This window comes from Mustela erminea, chromosome 15, assembly GCF_009829155.1.
Source record: "Mustela erminea isolate mMusErm1 chromosome 15, mMusErm1.Pri, whole genome shotgun sequence".
NCBI classification, from domain to species: domain Eukaryota; kingdom Metazoa; phylum Chordata; class Mammalia; order Carnivora; family Mustelidae; genus Mustela; species Mustela erminea.
This window is the reverse complement of record NC_045628.1, coordinates 7,789,319-7,808,818: the sequence shown is the minus strand read 5'-3', so window position 1 is coordinate 7,808,818 and position 19,500 is coordinate 7,789,319. Positions and strand designations below refer to the sequence as shown.

The 19,500-nt window shown below is 35.3% G+C and overlaps 1 long non-coding RNA gene and 1 pseudogene across 1 annotated transcript; both read left to right on the top strand.

Annotated features, from left to right (window-relative positions):
• The first annotated feature begins 290 nt into the window (after window positions 1-290).
• Window positions 291-4,429, top strand: LOC116574398. Its single transcript, XR_004279264.1, has 3 exons — window positions 291-406; window positions 3,068-3,200; window positions 4,203-4,429. It is a non-coding gene; the product is annotated as an uncharacterized LOC116574398 (long non-coding RNA).
• An 8,720-nt stretch (window positions 4,430-13,149) lies between these two features.
• Window positions 13,150-15,589, top strand: LOC116574397 (annotated as a pseudogene).
• Window positions 15,590-19,500: the final 3,911 nt, after the last annotated feature.

Here is a 19,500-nt window from a genome sequence, read left to right as displayed (position 1 = left end):
CATCAGATTTGTAATGATCAATAACGATTTCACATACCATAATATCTAACAAACATTCATCTTCAAAGGTATCTGTCTCAAGGGGAATTTTTAACAAATCTGTTATTCCAATTTTATGGCATGGTGTTATTAAAATTTAAGGAAATGATGCTGTCCTCCTAAGTATTATAGGAATTTTGAATGAATCAGTGAAAGACTGAATGAAAAAATAGAGTTCTGTTTCTATGACAGTCATTGTGGTCAGAGGTTCCTTGCTGATTTCATCTTTGCTGCTCCCAGGGTGAGAATTTGCCTGGATGAACCCCAGGAAAACATCACAGAAAGCAGAGGAAGCCTATCTCTGAGAGCCTATCTCCACACCTCCTTATGCTTCTGTCTTACCCCTGCTCTAGATCTCCTGTAAGAAGTAAGAGATTAGACAATAAAGCTTTCTCCTCTCTTTAGGACCAGAAGTAGAAAGTAGAAGATCAATTATATTTCTGTCCAAACTTGAGCTCTCAATTTTGCAGATAAGCAAAACTGACAATACAAACATTCAAATCTTTATCCTTTGGTAATCAAACCTTAGTGATTCTCTTTATTTACCCAACATGCCGTATTTGACTCACATAGTTTTTTGTTCTTTGTTTTTTTTTTTTTTTCCCCCTAAGGGGAAGAGTGAGAAGTTCCTTTAATTTTATTATTAGCATGATGTTTATATCCACAGAATCTAACTTAGAAAATATCACTTGCATATAATAAAATGATAACAGGTGTAAAGAAAGACAGCTCCAGACTTTATTGGCTGACTAATAAAAAAATTATCCCGATCCAGAAAAAATGAAAAGGAATATTGTGACTGTTTCCTTACATGTAGGTCTCCAGTTTTTCCGTTCTGGTTGCTCAAACACCTCACCTTTTCCTCATCTTTTCAACCAGCACTAAGGTGTTTGCTATTTGACCAAAATTGCCAACTTGCAGATGTTATGGGCACATCTAAGTTGTTTGGATTCATATTTAGAAAAGTGTCCTCTCTTACAAACCCTATTTATGTGCTAATGTTTAACAGATAGTTGGCATTTGTTGGACTAGAAAATTATCTAGAAAATGTTCTAGATTTAACTCTCCATCTGTTTTTTATGCTTTTACTATTTTTTTATTTCAACAAGTAAATTCAGTGATAAGGTTGAGTGAACTCAGAAAGGGAAAGAATTACTCTGTTTTGAAAATAAAAAGAACAATTTTGCTTTAAAATAAATACCTTCAATGTGTGACCTATTTAGTTTATTACGTAAATCAGTGACTCTAGAATATAATTTCTCTGAGGAAAGTTAGAAACAGTCTTATTTTTTCTTGTTAAACATAAAGAAGTGTTAACAACTTTGTATATTTAGATGAAATCATTTTATGTAGGTTTATTGATTAGAACATAATGAAAGCTTAGAATTAATATTTATACATTTTTGTTTAAATAAATGATTACATTTGTTTCAGTATTTTTTATTGTTAGTAAAGAACTAAAGTATGCATTACCTAATTCACTAATAACAGAGCATACACATTATCCACCTTTAAATTAAAAAAAAAAATTGGTTATATTTTCAAGATAATTTGCTGAAGGCCCTACTACCTCCTCTCTCTGATGGAAAGATATTTGGAACTTGTTCGTTAGCTCCTAGTCATTTGATAATGCAAATCAGTCATTTGATAATGCAAATCTTCTTTTCTGCTGGAATTAAAAAAAAATTCTGTGGATTAAAAAATGCAGTGAATTAAAATGAAGTAAATCTACATATTGTTTTTTGGATACCAAATGTGATCCCTTTCATATCTTGTCAGAGAATAATACTGCTTTTTCTAATAAAAAGTTATATATTATTTTACCCCATATATCCTACATCATATATATAATATATAAAATGTAATTGGCTAAAGTTGCTTGTATGTGTACACAAACACACACACACAAACACATACTTTGGCCAATTACATTTTTACAGTTTAACAGTAAATGCACCCGAAATGTTATTTCTTTCCCCCTTCTTTTTACAGATCCAGAAATGCTCATAAATTTTACTTAAATAGTTTTCTTCTGAGCATGTAATTTTTATATTCATCTTTTTATTATATTTAAATTCCATGGAATAGCCTATATTAACAAATCTAGGTTGAAGCGTTATTGTTCTAAAGTATTTAAAATTCCATAGACTAATTAAATTGAAAAATATACAAAGCTATACTCAAAAGAGGGTTTTTTGCTTTAGTTTTCAAATAATTAAGAGCCAGTTTCTTGACACTGAAATTTTGTTGTGTATTTCCACTGGAAGTGTTTGTGAAAAAAAGTTAACTTCATTTCCACTTGGAAAAAGTGTATATGAGAAATACAGACACATATCCTCAATATTTAAAAAAAAAACCTTTGCCTTTATTTAGAGAGAAAGAGAGAGAGCGCGTGCACACGCAAGCACAGGAGGGGCAAAGGGAGAGGGAGAACGACTCTCAAGTTGTCCCTGTGCTGAGTGGTGAGCATGAGGCAAGGCTCCATTTTATGACCCCAAGATCACAACCTGACCTGAGCCCTGAGCGGAAATCACGATTCTGAAGCTTAACCAACTCAGCCCCTCAGGCACCGCCCCCCAAATCAACTTAAGATATCAATTTAAGATATCTTAAATATCTTGATTGTGTGGTACATTTTAGTTATTAACAGAGATATTACAAAGAATAGACTTACTAATAGAATTGACTTCCATGTTTATTCCTGTGATAGGTTCTGTGATAAAAAGCTTGGGTACCTGGGAGGCTCAGTGGGTTAAGCCTCTGCCTTTGGCTCAGGTCATGATGTCAGGGTCTTGGGATCCAGCCCCACACTGGACTCTCTGCTCAGCAGGGAACCTGCTTCCTTGTCTCTCTCTGCCTGCCTCTCTGACTACTTTTGATTTCTCTGTCAAGTAAATAGATAAAAATTCTTAAAAAAAAAAAAGCTTTTAATATAACCTATCATAAACTTATATTCACAAAAATGTAAATATTGTTCTGTGCATCCACTTTATATCATTAGGTCTCTTAATAGCTCATTCCTTTTTAGGTTCATTGTGATGGTGTGAGTTCCTTGGGCCTCCCTCCTTGGGTCTCCTACAGGAGCTATAGACAGAGGTTCCTGTCCATGGGAGTGAGTTCTATTGACATAACTCCTATGGAAAGCAAAGGTGCCAGAGAGAGTGAGTTAGATAAATCATCTTTAACTTCAAGATAACAATGACAGCTAAGAGTATCTTGTATACTACTTAATGGTATAGGTGACATTTTCCCCCTTTTATGTGATACTATAATCACTTTTGTTCCTTGAGCTTTCCTCTGGCACACTAAAATATGAAACATAGAATTACTGCTAGCCGAAGTAAGTTTTGCAATAATTTTTGAGAATATGTCAATTTTTCACGGCTTATGCCACTAATTTTCCACTTGATTATTCCCTTTAAATAATGGTCTTCTGGGAATTCAGAGAATCCTGATATATAGTTAAGGAAATAACTCAGGATCATGGTAATGTTATCTGGGCTGGCTCCAGGCCTGGAAACGAAATTATTTTTACAGGACTTTCTAAAAATTACCCGGTTCTGGGTTTAGCACTGAGCAAAGAAAAAAGGCTTCCAATGTAAGAAATTATATCTAGTAATAACCCAACTCCTTTTGGCATTCATATTCCATTGTTAGTGGTTACTCAGTCCTGGAAAGGAAAGAGCCCTGTCCCTCCTATCTTCTTGGAAAGTAATGTTTTAGAGAATGCTGACTTGGCAAATATCTTAAATTCTTGGAGAGATTCTGACATCACTACTCCAGCATCTACCAAAAATAATTAAAGAAGCACATGCAGTCATAACAACAAAAATAACGTGAATAGTAAACATTTAGTTCCTGATGTGGTAAGAGGTTCCTCCCAATTAGGAGAAGGAAAGGAAAAGTGAATTGGGGCAAATCAGAGGAAGAGACAAAGCGTGAGAGACTGTGGACTCTGAGAAACAATATGAGGGTTTTGGAGGGGAGGGGAGTGGAAGTTGGGTGAACTTGGTGGTAGGTATTATGGAGGGCACATATTGCATGGAGCACTGGTTGTGGTGCATAAACAATGAATCTTAGAACACTACATCAAAAACTAATGATGTATTTTATGGTGACTAACACAACATAATAATAAAAAAAAGTACCTCCCAATTTAATAGGTGATTGCTGTATTCCTAATAAAACAATTTTGAATTCTGGACTTCTGCTGACTTTCAAAATGACAAAGTATCACTCTGGAATTATCCTGGAAGATGTTGACCTTCATAACCATTGTCTTCTTTGCACGCACATCTCTTTCTCTTTCTGGAATACCCATTTTAACACTTGGACCTTAAGCAAACTGAAGATCTAAAAATCAATTGTTGTTTTTTAAGGTAAAACACAGCCAGACAATAAATCAATGGAATATGCAAAGTCCTTTGCACATTTTAAGATCAAAATCAATAATGACAACATCTTTGGCTCCCGTTATTTATGTGTTATTGTTTGTCTTCAAATTTTTACAACAGAGAAGGTTAAAAGTTCACATAATGTTATTTCCTGTGAAAAAAGAAGCTATTATTTCCATAAAAATAACAATAACACAAATGATATTGAAAGCTATTTTATGGTATCATAGACAAATATTTTTGACATATTCCAAAGCAGCATGTATTATATCTATAGTGTCTGTTGTGCACTAACAGATAACCTTAGAAAACTACATCTGGCACATGGTAAATACTCACTAAAATATTTATTGAATGAATGAATTAATGAAAAAATAGAGTGGAATACTATTGTCTACTAGTGGGATTTTTATCCCTGAAATTCCTTAGAAGTGTTTGAAATTTTAAGGTGGTTAATTCACTAATTTCAAGGCTTAATAGAAGGATTCAGTTCTTAGTATTCCCCAGCTAAAAAAAAAAAAAAAAAAAAATGGAAGTGCGTTTAAGTACGTTGACTGAAATTGATAATAAATATAAGAGAAGATTGAAGCATTGCACATAACTAACTCATTCAGCCACTTAGGTTTAAAATATATTTAAAAATATGGGAGGGATTTATTAATGTGTTCTAAAGTGTTACACTTTCAAATGTTCAGTATTTTGTGATTGAATTATCTGTAGTGTAATTAAAAGGTACTAATTCAGTTCACTCCTAAGTGAACACTAAATAGCGAGGAAGTGATTTTGAAGTTACACACACACACACAATATTGTTTTAAAAATATTGCTTATTATAGCAAAGTCTAAAGTGTATGTTCCTTTTTTTAAAAGATTTTATTTATTTTTTATTTTTTATTTTTATTTATTTGACAGGCAGAGATTACAAGTAGGCAGAGAGGCAGGCAGAGAGAGAGAGAGGAGGAAGCAGGCTCCCCAATGAGCAGAGAGCCCGATGTGGGGCTCGATCCCAGGACCCTGGGATCATGACCTGAGCTGAAGGCAGAGGCTTTAACCCACTGAGCCACCCAGACACCCCTGTTCCTTTTTTAATTAACACATAATGTATTATTTGTTTCAGGGGTATAGGTCTTTGACTCATCAATCCTACACAATTCACAGCAGCTCTCACCATAGCACATAAAGTGTATGATCTTAAAATCTAAAAAGATATTCAAGTCCATCTTCTAATTTGTTTTGGAAGGCAGAGTGTAGGAGGCATTCTAAACAAAACTACCATTCAACCATATGTACTAACAAGGTACTTTTTTCAAATAAATTCTACAATAATTGGCAAAGTACAAAAATAAATTACTTGCAAGAATCAAGAAATCTGGATTCAAATATTGGTTTTGGTACATGCAAGCTGTTTAAACAGCACAGGTCACTTATTTGATGTTTATCTTATTTGTAAAATAAGAGTTTGGATTGAATTATTGGTTCTCAAACTTGGGTGCACCTGGAATAATTTGACAAGCTTTCCACTTATATTTTTCTATTTATAGATATTTCCTTGTTTCTTCTGATCTGTGATGACTTTTTAGAATTTTTCTTATCTCTCATGACTTTGATACTTTTGAGGAGTAGACACAAGTATGTAGAATGTCACTCAATTCAGATTTGTCTGATTTTTTGGTAAAGATTAGATTATGGTTACACATTTAGGGAGGAAAACATTAGGGGTGATATGTTCTTCTCAGTGCATGAGGTCAGCATGATTTCTTATTCCTGGCATTAATCTTGAACATTTGGTTAAGGTAACATCTACCAGATTTTACCACTGTAAAATTATTATTGTCACAGGCAAAACAATGGATATAGTGAAAAGATCAGTGCTTGCCAGAAGTTAAGAAGATAGGTGGATAGGCAAAACACAGGGGATTTTTAGGATAATGAAAATGCTGCGTATGATATCATAATGATGGGTCAGGTCATTGCACATTAGGCCAAACCCATAGAAAGTACAAGACCAAGAGGGAACCCTGATGTACACTATGAGTTCTGGTTGATAATAATGTCTCAGTGTTAAGTTTTATTAAGTAAATTGGAAGGCTAGGAGCCTTGAAAACAGACAGTAGTATTCTCTAATGTCAATGTTGGGACTTGCAAATGTGACTCAGCCAATCAATTTGGGAAGGATGGGCAGTGTTATCGAAGGCAAACCAAGAGAGTATAGTGACCTAGAAGCAAAGAACACAATTTTATTTTATTTTATTTTTTATTTTTTTTTTAAAGATTTTATTTATTTATTTGACAGATGGAGATCACAAGCAGGCAGAAGAGGCAGGCAGAGAGAGAGGAGAAAGCAGGCTCCCCGCTGAGCAGAGAGCCCCATGCGGGGCTCAATCCCAGGACTCTGAGATCATGACCTGAGCCGAAGGCAGTGGCTTAACCCACTGAGCCACCCAGGCGCCCCAAAGAACACAATTTTAAAAACAGAGAGACAACTTCACCAGATGCTGCCTATGTCATATGAGACAAAAATTGAGAATTAAGTCTTGGATTTGGTAATGTCAAAGTCAATGCTGACTTTGACAAAAGTATTTTCAATGGACTAATGAGGAAAAAATGACCCATTAGGATTAGTTTAAGAAATAATGGAAAAGAGACATTAAGAGATAGTGATGACCAGTGATTCATGTGAGGAATTTTGCCACAAAGAAATCTAATTTAAAGAAAGAGTTGCTGATGAAGAAGTTGAAAAAAAGGTTCTTTTTTTTCTTTCAGTTTGATTGAGAAATAAAACATTGTATATGAGTAAGTTGTACCAGGTATTGATTTGATAAATTCATATATTGTGATATGATTAGCTAACACTTCCATTGGTCTCTTTTTAAAGGTGAAAACATTCAAGATCTACTTTCTTAGCAACTTTCAAGTAGGCAATATGGTATTATTAACTTTATTAACTTTATTCACAATGCTGTGCATTAGGTCCCAGAACTTACTCATTTTCTAAGTGAAAGTTTGAACTCTTTGAAAAAAGGGTCTTGATGTCAAAATATCATTTAATTAAGTGAGAATGTGAATGGCTGAATTCATGATGGAAAAACAAAAGATTTTTCTTTTATTCTAACCATGTGTGTCAAAGATTCTTTAATAGTACCATTAGGTCCAAGACCTACACTCAGATTCTAATATTTCATTTTTTCAGTTAATCTCAATATTTCAATACTTTTTTACCCTAGTCTTATAACCTTTTATTGAAAGTTATAATAAAAAATAAAGTGGTTGGTTAGGCACAGAATGAGTTTATATTTTGAAGTAATTGTACATGGAACCCTCTTTCACTTCCAAACTTTTTCAGGTTGACAATAAATTAATATGATTATGATATGTGATATGTCCATAATGTGATTACTGAAAGTACACCTACAGTCTGGTGAAGAAAATTTTTGTAGGGATAAATTTGTTTTCATGTGGTTGTTAAGCTCTGTTGGCTCAGCAGGTATCTGTGCAAAATAAATTTAACTAGCAATGATTAAGTAGTTATGCATAGCTACTGGTGTGTAAATGCACCTATATACCATTTTATTACTAATAATTTACGTGCTGATATCAGAATTGATAAATTCCTCTTGGCATTTCAGTTGTATCTATTTTATTCATAAATTGAACCACTGTATACAGCTACTTTGCTTTATTTTACACATCCTTATAATCATTTTCATACCAAGAATAGTTTTTTAAAATGTTTTGGTGTAGGAGAAAGAGAATTGGATCAGGAGTGAAAAATCTGTGTTTGAATCAGAATTCTGCTCCCACTGACTATATCTTTGACAAGCCACTTGGACTATGAATCTCAGGTTCCTCAACTATGAAGAGATTACCATAAAAATAGGCACTTATCAGGGCTTTTGTGAGTATCTAGATAATAAAAACAATGTGCAAAACATAAATGTGAGATATAAAAACACTTCATAATTATTTAACCCCTTCCTGTATGTTAAGGTTCCCATATGTATTCTCACTGGATCCCATAGCAACTTTGTAAGTTAGGTAGGGAAGAAACTTTTCTCCAAATTTACCTACAAAAAAACTCCAAAATTAAAAACAAAACAAAACAAAAGTGGAGGAAAAGAGAAATTACATGCTGTAAGCAAATCAACAGTTGCAAAGCTATGGCATGCATGAAATATGAATTTATGTGTCTGGGTATTACATAGTGCAATTCCAGACTAGGGGAGGAGTGTCGTGTATACAAACGAAGACTACCAAATGATGGGAAATCATTACTGAATTAGAATATTGCTGACAAATAAAAACTTAGAACGTTTCAAAATATTCCCTTGAAATGAGTGAACTGGGTCACAAAGAAATTAGGTAACTTTTTTTTTTTTTTAATGTAAGGATGAAACGTGAGAACTAACATTGTGTTTTAAGTATTTTCTAAGGACTTCCTCCATATCAACTCCCTGCTAATCTGCACGGTTAACCTCTGAATATTCTTACCTCTCCCTAGTTTTCCAGAATTGGATATAGGCAACACTGAATAAGATAGCCAACATAATATATCCATAAGTGATGGAGCCAATTTCAACTTCAACATGTACTTTTTTGCTGAGATTTGTCTGATCCTCATCACTGCCTTAGTTATGTCAAAATGGAAACACAATTTTTAATAAAACAACAACAACAACAATAAAAAACAAAAAACAGAATTAGATCTTTGGTCTCCTGGATAAGTCTAGTGTTTTCTTCTTTATGATTTAATTCACTTATAATCATTTCCTGAGGACATATTGCAATGCAGGAGGCATTTCTAGGTTTTGAGGGATGCAAACATGGTGAAACACAAATATATATATATATGTACTTTAATACATATGACTGTTTTGGCTGAGAAAAGAGAAGCCTATAGTTCGTGCAATGGAAGAGACAAGATCACTATGTAGTTGAGTGAACAGAGAAGGCTTCAAGAACATATGCTACTTACGTTGTCTGTAAGTTATAATCTCAGCAAACAGAATGGCGGAGTCAGAAATAGAGGTGTGAAAGTAGCATATGTTCAGAGACCAGCTATGGCCAATAAGTCAGTCAATGGGCACAATGTCAAGGGAATGAGCCTGGCAGTGGAGAAAAGAAGCAGATTGTGAAGGGCATTGAGGGTTACATGGAGGTGTTTAGTTTTTGTCTTGAAGTTATGATGAGGTGTCATAGGTATGGGAAGAGTGCTCAAGCTGGTTAATTACATGAGTCAATTTTTAGAAATTTTATAAATATATTTAAAATTATATGGAAGATATATCAAATGTGGAAAGTCTAGTATTTTTCAATGCCAAGACTCATTAACAGAGAACTTTGAGAAAGTTCTATTTCTTTGATTTTCTTATTAATTTTTTAAAAGTGAGAACTCATTTATTTTGTAAGGTTTTAATGAAATAATCTCACTTCTATTCTCATAAATTATGTCTTTTGGCATGGTTTTGAACACATCAATATTATCCAAAGCTTATGGTGGCGATGTACTTTAGGGAAAGGAGGTGAATTACTTTGCAGTTTATATAAATGAAACACCAGAGTTTGAAATAGCTTCTTAAAACATTTCCCATTCATGTTTATATTTATTTATGAATTAATAAATTCAACAAGAAAAAATAATTTTATGGAAAGACTTCCTCATTCTTCATTTATATTCTAAGAAAATATATTTTGCATTTATCTGGGGTCTATTTTAATACGTTACCTCTTTTGTATTTTAGTTTATTTATCTCTGCTCTTTCTCAAATCAATCAGGGCTACTAAAAGTCTCATAATTTTGGGTGAGGTCTATGAAATGAATGGATTTCTTGAAAAATCATACAAATGTGATTAATATAAGTGATGTGTATTATATATTTTAAAGATCATTGAGGGGCACCTGGGTGGCTCAGTGGGTTAAGACACTGCCTTCAACTCAGGTCATGATCTCAGGGTCCTGGGATCGAGTCCTGCATCGGGCTCTCTGTTCAGCAGGGAGCCTGCTCCACCTCTCTCTCTCTGCCTGCCTCTCTGCCTACTTGTGATCTCTCTCTCTCTCTGTCAAATAAGTAAGTAAAATCCTTTAAAAAAATAAAGATCATTGAAATATTACTGAATATTCTAAGTATACTGTGCATAAAGATATTTAATTTTTTAGTGTATTTATTTTAAGGCAAGTGAAGTATTAATACATATAATGTAACTTTCAGGTGGATGGGTAAATTTTCAAATGAAAATATAGTAAGCCATTTACAAGACATTACCTCAAAATGCATTATTATTATTTATCAACATACATAGGAATTTTATTTTCTACTATCATCAAATAAAAGCATATTTGAAAGATTATTGAAGGGGCTCCTGTGTGGCTTCATCATTGTGCATCTGCCTTCAGCTTAGGTTGTGAGCCCCGAGTCCCACATCAGGCTCCTTGCTCAGCAGGGAGTCTGCTTTCCCTCTCTTTGCCCCTCCCCCTGTCCATGCTCGCTCTCTCATTCCCTTTCTGTCAAATAAATAAATAATATATATATATTTTTAAGACAGGTTATTGAAATAAATAATTTTAAAATGTAAAATTTTTTTCTACATCTACTCAACTCAATTTTGGTGATTATTCAGAGACCTTTGTTCTGTGTTCAATGGTATTTTTCTTCTCCTATAGTTAATGATCTGATGGAATTACATATTACTTATAAATTCTTCTCCTTACAGATATCATTCTTCAACCTGGCTATTCTTTATGGTCTTGCTTATGAATACTCCATCCATACATCTAATCACTAAATTTTTTTTTTAAGATTTTATTTATTTGACAGAGAGAGGGATCACAAGTAAGCAGAGAGGCAGGCAGAGAGAGGCGGGAAGCAGGCTCTCTGCTCAGCAGAGAGCCCGATGTGGGACTTGATCCCAGGACCCTGAGATCATGACCTGAGCTGAAGGCAGAGGCTTAACCACTGAGCCACCCAGGCACCCAACTCATTAAAATTTATATTGAGTGCTACACTACAGTTTAGAAATATAACAACTAATGAGTTCAAAGTCTTATTTGTGGAATGAGAATTAACAAGTGACCAGATCATAAAATCCTGCCTGGTGAAGGCTGATATGGAGCTAATGGGGAATACAATATTGGCATTTAGTTTGATCTTTCCATCAGTAGTAAATCACTTCTCCAGCTTGATACCTTCACAGACCTCAAACAATTGCACAGCTATGCTTAGCACACATCTCTTGAACTCTAGCATTCTGTCTATAAGTACTACAGAGGAAAAACACAAGACATGGCTAGGGTATATCCATATGCAAAATCTTCTTTCTAGTCTTCAGGAAAATTACCCATGATATGTAAAGGGGTCATCATCTGAGGTGAATACTTCATTTTCTTATAATTTTAGAAGCCATCTAATTTGGACTGTTTTTGTGCCAATGTCTAGAACATCTCTACATCATCATGACCCTAATTTTCTCCCCTTCTTCTCCTCTTAAGCCTGCCACTAACCCTCTCTTCTTGTCCATTCAGCCCCCCTGCCCATTTCCTCCTTGTCGTATCTTAGACTACCAATGATGGGCACACAACTTACCATACATTTCATATAATCTACATACTCACCTCTCTTTTTCTCTCTCTGTGTCTCTCTTTTTTTAAAGATTTTATTTATTTATTGGTTAGAGGGAGAGAGTGAGCACACAATCAGGTGGAGCAGCAGGCGGAGGGAGAGAAAGAAGCAGGCTCCCCGCTGAGCAGGGAGCCCAATGTGGGACTCTATCCCAGGACCCCTAAGATCATGACCCAAGCTGAAGGCAGACGCCCAACTGACTGATACAGCTTCCAAGTGTTCTCTTTCCCACTAGTCACATCTCAGCCATTTCTACTCATAAGATTTTCTGATTAGACACATATGCTTGTTGATATTTCCATACGACCCTTAGTTTTCAAATTCTGGCCCAGTTAATTTAACGTTATTTTCTATGTTCATAGCATTTATATATATCTTATAACATCTATAATACATATACCCTTAAACTGAGTAAAATGTATAAATGGAAAACAAAAATCACATTGAATAGTCTAACAAAATGACAATACTTGTTGCAGTTTGGTGCACAGTCTTTTTGTTGTTGTTCCAACACAAATGCACAATAATTTAAAAAATGGAATAAACTGTTTCTCATAGATTTATATCATGATTTTTTTCTTAAAATGATGTATTATTAATGTTTTCCCATGTAAGTAAATATTCTAACATTTTATTTATATTACTGAATATATTCTATATATGGATGTTTTTAACTGATGCCTTACTATTAGTAATTATATTCCTTCCAATAGCTCACATTAGAAATAATGCTATGACCAACATTCTTGTGTAAGATCTTTGTCCCTATCCACACCAAATTCTTAGGCATACATTGCCAGAGATAAAGTCAAATTGACCAAATACTTATTCAAGAAACTTTAAAATTAAAGAACTGAGAATACACAAGAAAATAAACTTACTACTACTAATATGCTATTAACAATATAAATAGGCAATTTTGTACTAACACTTTGCTATGTGCTTTGATCCTTCCAAACACAATTTTATTTGGGGGCACTAGTTCTTCATTTTACAAATGATGGTTTTGGTTATAAGAAGCTACTTTCTTCTAAACAAAACAAAACAAAACAAAACAAAACAAAAACAGAAATAGAGCTGCTCCTGTGTCCTGGTGCTGCATCCTCTTGGAGCCCGTGTAGTTCTTTAGCCAAGATGCCTGAGGAAACCCAGACCCAGGACTAGCCGATGGAGGAGGAGGAGGTGGAGATGTTTGCTTTCCAGGTGGAGATCATGCAGTTGATGTTGCTAATCATCAACACCTTCTACTCAAACAAGGAGATCTTCCTCAGGGAGCTGATCTCCAACTCGTCAGACACGGGACAAAATCCGATACGGGAGCCTGCCCGACCCCAGCAAGCTCAACTCGGGGAAAGAGCGGCACATTAACCTCATCCCGAACAAGCAGGACCAGACCCTCATCATTGTGGATACCAGGATCGGCATGACCAAGGCCGACCTGATCAATAACCTCCACACCATTGCCAAGTCAGGGACCAAAGCTCTGCAGGCTGGTGCAGATATTTCTTATTGTCAGTTCAGTGTTGGGTTCTATTCTGCCTACTTGGTCGCGGAGAAGGTGACAGTGATCACCAAGCATAACAATGATGAGTCTTATGCCTTGGAGTCATCCACAGGAGGCTCGTTCACAGTCCACACCGACACAGGCAAACCTATGGGTGGGGGAACGAAGGTTATCCTGTATCTGGAAGAAGACCAGGTCAAGTACCTGGAGGAGAGGAGAATAAAGGAGATTGTGAAGAAGCACTCCCAGTTCATTGGCTACCCCATCACTCTGCGGAGAAGGAACATGATAAAGAGGTGAGCGATGATGAGGCTGAAGAACAGTAAGAGAAAGAAGAGAACAAAGAAAAGGAAGAGAAGGAGTCTGATGACAAACCTGAGATAGAAGATGTTGGTCCTGATGAGGAAGAGGATGAGAAAAAGGATGGTGACAAGAAGAAGAAAAAGAAGATAAAAGAGAAGTACATTGATCAGGAAGAACTGAACAAGACAAAGCCTATTTCGACCAGAAACCCCAACAATATTACCGATGAAGAATATGGAGAATTTTACAAGAGTTTGACCAATGACTGGGAAGATCACTTGGCAGTGAAGCATTTTTCAGTGGAAGGACAGTTGGAATTCTGAGCTCTTCTCTTTGTGTCAAAACACGCTCCCTCTGACCTATTCAAGAACAGAAAGAAAAAGAACAACATTAAGTTGTATGTTTGCAGAGTTTTCATCACGGATAGCCGTGAGGAGCTCATCCCCGAGTATCTGAATTTCATCAGAGGTGTGGTGGACTCTGAGGATCTTCCTCTAAATATTTCCCGTGAGATGCTGCAGCAAGGCAAAATTTTAAAGGTTTTCAGAAAGAAGTTGGTCAAAAAGTGCTTAGACCTCTTCACTGAACTGGCCAAAGACAAAGAGAACGGCAAAATGTTTCATGAGCAGTTCTCGAAAAACATCAAGCTTGGAATACACAAGGACTCTCAGAATCGTAAGAAGCTGTCTGAGCTGTTGCGCTATTACATGTCTGCCTCTGGTGACGAGACAGTCTCTCTCAAGGACTACTGCACCAGAATGAAGGGGAAACCAGAAACATATCTATTACGTCACAGGCAAGAACCAGGTAGTGCACTCAGCCTTGGTGGAGCATCTTTGGAAGCATGGCCTGGAAGTGATCTATACGAGCAACCCCATTGATGAGTACTGTGTCCAGCAGCTGAAGGAGTTTGAGGGGAAGACGTTGGTGTCTGTAACCAAAAAGTGCTTGGCACTTCCAGAAGATAAAGAAGAGAAAAAGAAAAGGAAGAGAAAAAAAAAAAAATTTCGAAAAGCTGTGCAAGATCATGAAGGGTATCTTGGAGAAAAAGTAGAAAAGGTGATTGTGTCAAACCAATTGGTGACCTCCCATGCTGCATTGTGACAAGCACGTACGGCTGGATGGCAAACATGGAGAGGATCATAAAGGCCCAGGCCTTGAGAGATAACTCCACCATGGGCTACATGGCCGTGAAGAAGCACCTGGAGATTAACCCCCACCACTCCATTATCCAGACCCTAGGGCAGAAGGCTGAGGCTGACAAGAACGGCAAGTCTGTGAAAGACCTGGTCGTCCTGCTCTACCAGACAGCACTCCTGTCCTCCGGTTTCAGTTTAAAAGATCCACAGATACGTGCTAACAGGATCTACAGGATGATCAAGGTTGGTCTCGGTATTGATGAAGACGACCCCACTGTTGACGACAGCAGTGCCGTGGTGAGTGAGGAGATGCACCCTTGGAAGGTGATGAGGACACGTCACACATGGAGGAGGTTGACTAGGTGCCACGAGAATGACTTGTACACATATTCGATACTTTATCTTCCTTCCCTCTGATAATATATTTTCAAGGATGTTTTTCTTTATTTTTGTTAACATCTTAAGAATTTGTATGGCATGACAATAACTACTTAAGGGGAAGATAAGATTTCTTTCTGTTTGAGTGTGATACTGTGACGTGTAGGAACTAAAGCCCAGCTAATTTTTCTTCCCTAGTTCCACGCCAGCTCATTGTAACCAGACAAGGTGACCTTTGTTGTGAGGTATACGTAACCTAACATTAACTGTGGTCTAAAGCGTTCAGCTACCAAGTGGATTCCTTAGTAAGACCAAATTTGTCTGTCACTGAAGTGTTCCGAGCTATACCTTGATGTTTTAAAGAGAATTGTTGGTTAAAACGACTCTCACTGTCTAGAATCTACTTTTTAAATCTTCTGTCCCCTGTAGTTAGCAGCTGCATGTAGAAACTAGTAACTAGCAGTGAAAGGCCTCTAGAAAACTAGTAGTTAAATTGGACCAACTGGATGGGAGTAACCTTGGATAGGGCTTGTTTTCCAAAGAAGAGTGTTGTTTAGAGTAGCAACATTCTTAGTCTACTTAGGTGTGTTGTAAAGCTGTTGGAGAAGTAACTTCACAAGTTCTGTAAGTGGAAATGTAGTGCTCAAGTCACGTTCTACTTTAAAAGGTTGTAACAAATACAAATTTTAAAAAAGTTTAAAAAAATTAAAAAAGTAAAAGAACCAGAAACAGTAATATAGATATGGGCAAAGCCCAAAATATCAGCATAGAATTAGGAAAAGTAGGTAATTTTATTCTGACAAATAAATAATTCTTATTGTTTATATATAAAATCACAAACTTATATAAATATTTTGATAAATATTTGTAAGTCATGAAAGTTTATTTGCTAAATAATGCAAGTATAAATTAGATAAAAATAGTAGAAGTCAAAAAAGAAAATCTCACAAAATTGTCATTACAGCAGCACACATTAAGAGATAACTACCGAAAAATCAGAAATCAGATGAAGATTAATAAAAAAGATCTAACTCAATAATAATCAAAGAAATGTATGCAGCATATACCATATCTCTTTTTAGATTGTCAAAGATTAAAAAGTATTACAAGAACATTTGTGTTAAAGTTTCGAGACTTGAGGAACCGACTTTGTCTTCCTCATTCCCAAGTCCCATTAACTTTCCAGGAAGACATTTTTAAAAAAGAATAAAGCCAAATATCAGAGAGACTGAAGTGGGCCCAATAGAAATCATATATATATATATATTTCAACGAATTCCTCAAAGAGAGAACCAGAATGAATATGAGGTGAAATCTTCCAGAATATGCAGAACAGTAATTGTCAGAAAGTGTCTACTTTCCAGGTTGGTAGTGATGGCTGGAAGCAGACGCACCAGAGAGGGAACGGTTAATTAAACATCTGTCTAGGAGCCCCAGGACCAATTTTTTGATGCTGCATCCATCTTTCATGCAGACTACGGTCAGGTAGTGTCTCACGTAACCCTAGGCTAAAAGACAAAAACTCAGTGCCTTCCTTTTAAAAGTTAGTGAAAAAAATGTCAATGGAGAGTTAAGGCAGCTATTGTCTTATATGGAAGAAAAATCCAACCATTCGACATTTAAAAGTCCATCGTAAAGTCCAGATCTATGACTATGCTATCTTCATTTAGAACTCTGCTGATACCTTCCAGACAACAAGTTCTTCTCATACGCATAATAACATTAGTGAAACTTCTCATGTAAAGGAGAAGCAAGACAAGCCTAGATATTGACCTATAGAAAACAAACAAAAACAACAAAAAGAGAGAGCTACTTGTCATACAGCATTACATTTACATTCTAAAATATGAATGGCTAATTGATACTCATAAGACATATCAAGATAGTTGAAGTTTAATAGAAATGCCTGAAAAATAAGGGAAGTCTGAGAGTGTCACAGACAAAAGGAATTAAAATGTGATGTGAATCCTGGATGGGATCCTACAGAAAAGAAACAAAAACAAAAACAAAAACAAAACAGTAAAAACTAAGGAGACTGAATAAAGTACAGATTTTATCTAACAATAATATGCCAATGCCGGTTTGTTCTTTGTGAGAAATGTACCCTCCCAAAGACAGAGAGATGTTGACCATAGGGAAAACTTGGTGTGGAATATATGGCAACCCTCTGTACTAATTTCACCATTTTTTCTGTCAATTTAAAACATCTTAAAATAAGCATTGTACTTAAAAATAAAGCAATAATAGTAAATACGGAGAAGGTGAAGAAACAAATGTGGCAAAATATTAAAAATGAGGAGTAAGGGATATATAGTGTATCTTAATAAAAATACATTGCAATCTTTATATGCTTGAAATGATATAAAAATAAAAACTAAAAAAAGTGAAAAAAAATAAGCAAACAAGTAGAAAATCTCATCTCAGAAATATGCTGAGATAATTCCAAAAGTAGATGCAATATCTAACAACAAGAACAAAAAGCTCTAATTTGTTTCCCTACAGTTTCTAGAACCATATTGCATCTAATGAGAAGGGTTGGAAAAACATGCCCAATCAAAGTGAAATAATGAGAAAACAAGAAAGACTTCTTAAGACTTAAAAAATAACTGCAAAGTTTGAAAGATACATTAAATGAATTTTCATAAAACCTTGAGGAAAAATATGAAAAATGTTGAGAGAACCAGATAAAGAGAATAGATATGAGACATCAAACATTTGATGCACTAGTATCAGTGCTAGGCAAAGGAACAAATAAACAAAGGGAAGAATATTATCCAAAAAATAATACCAAAATACATTCCTGGAGCTGAGGAGACCTTTCAAACTATAACCTCAATTGTCTCATTGAATACCATTGAATGAATGAATGAACAAATGGCCAGCAACAACTTTGCAAGTTATCATGAAAGCTAAGAACATCAATGAGAATAGACAGTCCTATAAGATTCTAGAATGGATAAAACTAGTCACACAAAGGAAATCAGTCATGTCACCAAAACCAGTCACCAGTCACCAATCTTGAAAAAATTAAAAACAGCTAAATTAGATCTTCATCAAGAATATGGAAAATTCATCATTATTAGACACAATTATTATATACTTGCTATTATTAAAGAAAATCAGTAATTAGTTTATGCCAAATAAGAACTGGAAATTTCTCAGGATTGCAAAGCAACATTTGGATTAATTTTAAATCATTATTTATTGAAAAGATATACAGGGTCCTCCTGTTCCACCTTCTACTCTGATTTTCCCTTTTCTCTTTGGCCATATATTTTTTAAGATTTTATTTATTAATTTGTCGAGAGAGAGAGAGCACAGCAGGGGGAACAGCAGGCAGAGGGAGTAGCAGTCTCTTGGCTGAGCAAGAAGTCAAATGTGGGGCTCGATCCCAGGACCCTGGAATCATGACCTGAGCTGAAGGAAGATGCTTAACTGACAGAGCCACCAAGGCGTCCCTCTTTTGCCATTTAATTGGCTGAATTCATGACTCCCCTGCCATGCATATAGCCAGCATAAGAGCTAGAAAAGACTAACTTTCATTACTTCTTCTGCTGTATGCAAAGATAGATTTAGCAGGAGAAATGAAGCAGGGAGTGTATATAATGCCTTTGTATCTGCCTTGCAAATCTCTGACCCATATAATCACACTTCTGTAACTACTCTGTGTGTAGCATTAATTCATCTGCATCTTGACTATCATTGTAATGTCTTAAGCCTTATCACAGATACAACATTCATATGCAGACAGCATGTGCAAAATCCTTTCCCCTTTTGTGATACAATGCTCATTTCATGTATATTATTATCTAATTATCAGAAAGCATAATTTATATTAAAACAGTTAATCATGCTATTTTTCTCTGTCTCTGTGTGGACTATAAAACATCCAATCTTTCATACTTCAAAGATTCACAAGATGCCTAATTAAAAAAAAAAAAACTTTTTTGGAATATAATACCTTTTATCCTTTAGCCAGGTTTTATATTTCTTTGGATTTGATCAGCTTTAGTACATATACCTAATAAGTATCAAAAGCTTTCTAATCTTACCACTGGTAATTTAAATGGTATGAACTCTACCTATGGAGTCATGTGGTTCTCTAAAAACATGGTAGGGTATATTAAATT